Below are 6,863 nucleotides of genomic sequence, written 5' to 3'. Positions count from 1 at the left end.
AAGGCACCGCGGGGTCTTCCCCGAACCCAGCACCGAGCCCTGGGTGCACAAGCTGCTGAGCTGCTTATCTCCGGGCCTGATAAGAGCATACCAAGCACCAGGATGTGTGGATTTATTTGCAGATGATTAATATTAGCAGATATATTGCATTTAATGAGGGTAATAATTCAGTGATAATTTACTGCTGGGGATGATGGGAAAGCTCCCCTGGAGCCCCGAGTCAGTGGGAGAAAGGCGCCGCGGCCCCCGGCGCAGAGTGGGCTCGTTCCTGGGGCTGCTGCCGCTGGTGGGACCCGTGGGCACCCCCCACCCATCCCTCCCTCCCTCCATCCCACCCCCCATCCCTCCGACCTGCTGCTGGGGTTTATTTTTGCTTTCAGAGAGCCTAGCTAAGGGAACAGGGCTTGTGCGGGGGACGGAGATGCTGCAGGTGGAGCGGGGCAGCCGCTGCGGTCAGCGGGGAGAAGGTGGGGGTTCTCCTGGGCCTGGAGGTGCAGAAGGGCTGAAACCTGGCTTCAACTCTGCTCCGGGGACACCTGAATCAGGCGGGGGCAATCCTGCCTCCCTGTTTGACCCTTTAGGAGCTTTTCAAATCACTGATGTGCCTCAGCCAGGGAAAAAAAACCAGATATCTGGGCTGCCAAACTCCTACAAGGGTCAGCAACGAGTAGAGAAGGAAAAGCTGGGCAAGCTGGAGAACCAGCACCAGGTGTTTTGGTTCCTGCTGCTCAGAAATGTAAAGGACGGGTATAAAGCAGAGATCTCCAGGCGAAAGAGAAGGCTGCAGGAATGCCTGCAGCGCGCAGCGAGGAGCGGGCCAGCCCGGCTGCTCCCGGAGCGGGGCGGTGCGCGGGGCCGGCCGGCTGGGTGCCGCGGGCGCACCGTGTCCTCGGCGGTGTCGGAGCGGGCTGCGGCGCCCTGCGGTGCAGCGTTCCGGGCCGTTAGGAAGACGGATGGCTGTTACTGGGATTTTTCAGGCTTATCTTTTCCACTGCTGTGGCTGTTCTCGTGGCACGGGAGGGTAAAGCCACGGATCCCTGGTTTGCCCGGTGGTGCCGGTGGCCCGCGGTGCCGGCGTGGCGAGCAGTGTCACCCACGGGGCCGGGTGTCACCGCAGGGAGCCGGCTGGAGCAGAGACATCCCAGGGCTCATTGTCACCGTTCCCTGCCAGGCCAGGAATGCAGCGCTGGAGCCTGGCCACATTCTCTGGTGGAGTTTCCTCGTACACAGACTTGGCTGAGCCACCCGGCGGCAGCCGCTGGCTCCGCGGTGCCAGGCGATGGAGACTTGGGTCTCGCTTGAACGGCGGCCGCCAGCTTCCAGCCTGTCCCAGGGCTCCCCTTCCCTGCAGGGCCAGCAGCTGGCACGGGGGTCAAAGGCTTTATCTGGGGAGGAATGAGGAACACAATGTCCTAGAGGGAGAGAGCGGGATTATTTACAGCATTTACAGCACCAAAATAAAGTAGGGAATGCAGCATGGTGCTGGGAGGCTCGGCGCTGCCCCATGGCTCAGCACCACGTAGGACATTTCATGCAGTTTATTCCATGGTGTGAACTGTGAGCTGGGGAGAGGCAGAACAGCTTTCTGGTTATCTGGTTATCTACCGCGTCCCATGCGCTCGTGGCCTTTACAGCCTGCCTCAGCCCTGCAGGAACATCTCCAAAGGCAAGGGAAGGAGTGGCCTCCTGATGAGACCATGTCCCCTCTATCAAATCGAGCCCTATCGCACGAGCCCTATCACACACAGATGGTGCTGACACCTGTCTTTGAGCTTGGCCTTCTCACGGGAAAACCCAGGGCCGGAGCAGCAGGGCGGGCATGGTGTGATCCAGACGAGTGCATCCCCAGACTGAAGGTTGGCAGCAAAAGACTTGATGGCTTGAGGAGCAGAGCACGTCCTGCTGGTTGGGTCAAACTGGTGGGCTCTGCTCTCCTTTGGGAGACGAGCAGAGACCTCCCGAGCAAGACTCACCCGATGAAAGGGTCCGGAGAGTGGCAGCGGGCAGCACGGCGCTGTGCAGAGGCTGGAAGCTGTGCTCTCCTGACAGCCCCTGTCCAGCTCTGCCTCAAGTGACCTTGAGCAAGGGCTGTTATCTTATTTGTAAAATAGGTGCAAGATAGCCACTGCCTCCGAGGGAACGCAAACGCGCTCGGCAAGGTCTGCGGGGCGCGAACGTGAGCAGCGCTCAGCAGAAGCGCCGGGAGCGGGGAACAGCCCCGACCCACACCTTCCCTCAAAAATGCATTGCATTTCAGCTGCCCCGCAGGCAGCGGGGCTGGGTGGGCTCAGGTGCGGCAGGGTCGGCCCCTGTGGGTGCTTGTGCCGAGGAATTTGGGCTCGGGGCTGGCTCCAGGCTCTGCCTTCCCCGGCTCCCATCGCTGCGCCCCTCTCCCTGCTTGAGGCTCTTTGAATTAGGAGAGCCATCAGGCTTTTTGCAGAAACGATTGGATTCCAGCGAAGGGAGGCTTTCCAATCTGAAAAAGAGGAATTTTCTCCCCTAAATGCGGAGGGGTGGGGGGGGGGCAGCCCAGCAGCTCTCGGCTTCTCCCTCCGTCCCGCAGGCGCACCGCGGTGCAAGGCAGTGCAAAGCCTCGGCCGCAGCTGGGAGCAGCAGGGGGGAGTTTGGGGATAGGGCGTGCGGGCTGCAGCCGAAAAACCAACGTGGTTGCAGCAGGGCAGGAGCCACCACGTTCGTACTGCCTGCTACGTGGCCTTGGGCGACTCATTAAGGCCAAAATGCTCAAATCTAAGCGATGGGAGATAAGCAGCGAAATAAAACCTCTCTTTGTTAAGGGCTCTGAGGTCAATATCTTCAAAAGTACTCAGGTGTTTAACACGAAGAGGGCCGTGATGGAGGTCCTGTCGCCCCTGGTTAGGCAGACCAGGATCCTTTCAGCCCTCAGATTAAGGAGCTGGCAGCCCGCTTTGCCTTTTTCCAAGGCTGCAGACAGGATGTGGCCGTGCCGCAGCCCATGGCCTGGCTCCAGCGGCAGGAGGCCAGGAGCGAGCTGGGGCTGCCGGCCTGCCTCGAGGAGCCGCCAGGCAGTGTGTGCTGAAAGCAGACCAAAACCAAAGCATTTCAGGCCAGAGCGATGCTTTGCCTGCGTGAAATCCACCCTGACAGCCACGGCAGGGTCTTGGCATTGGATGCTTGTAGTCTGGTCTGGTTGCAGCCCTGGGGACGCTGGTGGCCACGTGCTGGCTGCACTTTGCCACACCTGGCCCGAGGGTGCCCAGCCAGGACGGCAAGAGGAAGCATTTTGTACATTCCCTATGGTCAGCGTGGGTGGGTTAAATCAAAAGGCTGCAGGTCAGCGTGGGTCACATCTGCCCGTGCTCCGCGGAGCTGCTCGGTCATGCAGGACAGAGACTGGTGGCAAGCCAAAAATGAGGGAATTTGGAAGCAGCGAGCACCTCATCTGGCAGCAAAGACACATCTATGTGTGTGTTTATATGTATAGATATATAAATAATGTACGTACATAGCCGATGCCTGGAGGCTGATGCTGCTCCAGGCAACCACAGCACCGAAGCTCCTTAGCAAAGACAACGACCACCGCGTGCAAAGGGCCGCATCCAGCCCTCAGCGGGCACATGGAGCTGGGGGCAGGACGCTCCCCAGGGCAGCCAGCTCCTGATGCCCACCCTGGGACCCCGTGCTGGGCCCTGCCTCGGCTCCCACTGAGCTGCCCGCCACATGGACACTGCCTCTGGAGGAGGTGGGAAATCCTCCAGGGGACCCTTGCTCCAGCTCGTGCCCCACGGGAGCAGAGCGGGGAAGGGGCAGAGCAGCTGAGGCACAGCAGGGAGCACTTTGCTGCCTCGGGAAGGGTGCCCGAGGCTCCAGCTTGCTGCTGACTCAGCTCATCCCTTAGCTGGTGGGGGCCTGGCCGCAGCCCCTCATCCTCCTCCCTGTGTGCCGTCGGCTCGCAGAGGTCCCCAGGGCCGGGCAGAGCCCCGCAGCCCCACACAGCCCCACGCTGACACACAGCGCGTGTGGACGCTCGCTGCAGCTGGGACACAGGGGTGAAAGCCATTGTGGGGGTGCCCCGGGATGGGTTTGTAAGGAAAGCATCGATATTCGCTGTAAGTAGATGGACAGCGGAGCAGAGGACCTGGGTATGGCACCCGAGCGTGTTTCAAGCAGGGGCTAATCACACATCCCTGGCCGTGGTGGGGAGGGCAGCACCACGCAGGGAAACAAATGCCGCTGTCCCGGCGCTGCTCTGCCAGCCAGGGGGGAGCCCGGCGTGCTCCAGGGGCTGCTGCCAGCGGCACGAGAGGGCAGAGGCAAGGCTCTGCCTGGTGCCATCACTTCAGTTTTCGTATCTGAAGCTCTTGAAAGGTCGCCCGTAACTTTGAACTGTGTTTGCTTTTAAAACCAATTGAAACATCTTCAAGTGGCTGAAACTGCTGCGCTGCCGGTGCCTGCTCTCAACCCCAGCTCCGGGCTAACGGGGCTTCTCTTTTGGAACAAGAAAAGTTATTTTTTTTTTATGAACTTTTCAGGGTTTTCAGCTGCATTCCTGCACCCTTATTCTAACTCCCACGCGTTCAGTAGGAGAACTGAGCTCCCTGCAGAAGCTGGGCCAGCGCCGTGGGCACCGCCGCCTGCCCCCGGGCACCTCGGGGCCCTGCCGGGGCAGCCGCTCGCTGCCGGCCATGGCACAGGGACAGGGACAGGGACAGGGACAGGCTCCGGCCGGATCCCTGTGCCTGGGACCAGCCCCAGCCCAGCCAGACCGGTAAGCGCGGGGTGGCGCGGAGCTCTCTGCGTGCTCAGAGCACATCGGTGGGAGAGCTGCTGGGGGCATGAAAACTCAGCGGCGCTGCAGCAAAAACTCAGCAAAAACTACAGCTGCGAGTCAGGGACTGGGGGTGGGCATCAGGAGACTGCACAGAGCCCAGCATCAGGGCCAGAAAGTCTCAGACACCACGTCAACGTGGGGCTGCACCAGAGGGAGGGTGAGACCTCGGTTCGGTTTGGTTTCTGCACTGCCTCCATGGGCAAGGCGCTCCGGTGGGGTGAGCTGGTACCACTGACCGCACAGGAACTCACTGAGTCACACAAGACAAATATTTTTCCCTTTGATTTTCACCCTGAGAAAAAAAAAAAAAAATCTAGAGCTGACCTTGTTAATCCTACGCGTTACCAACCTCCCCCCCCTCCTTTTTCACGTTTCGGCTAGGGGATAGTGTTACCAGCTTAGCACCTCTGGTGGCTCCTGCCAGCATCCTGCCTGGCGCGGTGCCACCCCGTGCAGTCTCCGGGTCTTCCTGGAGGGAGGGAGCCTTCCTGGGCACCCCGACCCTCCTGGGGCACCCCGACCATCCCAGGGCACCCTGACCATCCCAGGGCACCCCGACCATCCCAGGGCACCCTGACCATCCCAGGGCACCCGGACCCACGCGGGGCAGTGCCTGCACAGGATCAGGGTGTCCGCGGGCAGCTCCGTTGTGGTGCTGCACATCTGCAAGGTGCCTGCGCCGCCCCCGGCGCTGGGAGGCAGCTGCTTGCCCCGACCACCCGGCAGACAGCTTGGGAATGACCCCGCGGCCAGGTCCGGGTGGCTCTGGCTGGCTCGGGGAGGACGGTGATCTGCATCTCGGGGAATTGTTTCCTGCAGCTACGGACCACACACACAAGTGCTTGGAGCCTGCTGTTCTCCATCCCCCTCAGTTCAGCCCATTGTTTCTGAAATGGCCCCGGTCTCCCTGCTTCTCTGCCCCCAAAACCACGCCAAATCATGTCCGGCCATCGCAAGCTTCACCTGCAAGGTGCCCAGCGCCCGCAGCTGGGGCCTGAACGAGGGACCTGGGGTGAGCTGTACCTGCGGTGGGAGGTCTGATCCTGCTCGACTGGGTGCTGAGACACACTCCTGGCCGTGTTCTACCAGGACGGCCCGGTGTGCAGGCTGACCCCGGGCCAAGCCTGGCTCCAACAATGCCCGTGGCAGTCTGGGGCATGCAGCAGCGGCCACTCGCCCCTGGGCAAGTGACTGCGTTCAATGTGCTCAGCACCAGGCATCCAGGTCACCTCTCGCTGGGATAAAAAGGATCGAGCTCCCGTCTGACTCTGACATCGTGAGCCACCGGAGAAAGGGTAAAATCAGGTATCACTGTTGATGTGGGTGGTGGTTAACACCCCTGTACAAACAGCCTGGCTGGTGCACAGCCTGGGGCTGGGGGCTGCACTCGTGGGTGGTGCTGGGTGCTGGGGGGGCTCTGAGCACGCTGCAGAGCCCAGCCGAGGGGCAGCAGCACAGCCTGCTGCTGTGGGACGGTGCCTTTGTCCGTCTGCCCTGGTGATATAGGGGAAAAGGAGTGCAGAGCTCAGGGAGGAAATAGTTAATGCCCCTCTCCTCCGAATATTAAGGGACAAATCCTCTCCCCGGCTTGGTGCCCGAATAAACAGGCTGAGAGCATTGCGTAAAGGGTAGGGGGGATGGGAACACCTCTACGTGCCTTTCTGGAGACCAGCACAGCCTCCTTACGGAGCTGGGAGCCCCCCCTTGCCCCCAGCCGCCCCGCGCCCAGCCCTCGCTCAGGTTTCACTTTGCCCAGCTGCCTCCTGCGCGCAGTGGGTGCTGTCACCAGCTGGTGGCACGGCTGGTGCCGGGGGTCCCTGGGTGGGGGACAGCCCCGGCGGGGCTGGGGCAAGGGGAGAGGTGCGGTGGTGCTGGGTACAGCCCTGGGGGAGCTCTGCGGGGTGCCCGGGTCAGGTCTGGAGGATGCTCGAGGCCCTGGCACCTTCCCCAGAAAGGCACAAAGAAGGGTCCCTGCTGGGGAAGGTGGCACGGGGTGGCTGCGGCCACCTGGCCAGCCCCTGTCCCAGCCGTGCCTTGGTGCCACCGCTCGAAG

The sequence above is a fragment of the Anser brachyrhynchus genome (assembly GCF_964034855.1).
Source record: "Anser brachyrhynchus genome assembly, chromosome: 27".
NCBI classification, from domain to species: Eukaryota; Metazoa; Chordata; class Aves; order Anseriformes; family Anatidae; genus Anser; species Anser brachyrhynchus.
The sequence above is the reverse complement of the archived record's forward strand: the minus strand, read 5'-3'. Positions refer to the sequence as shown.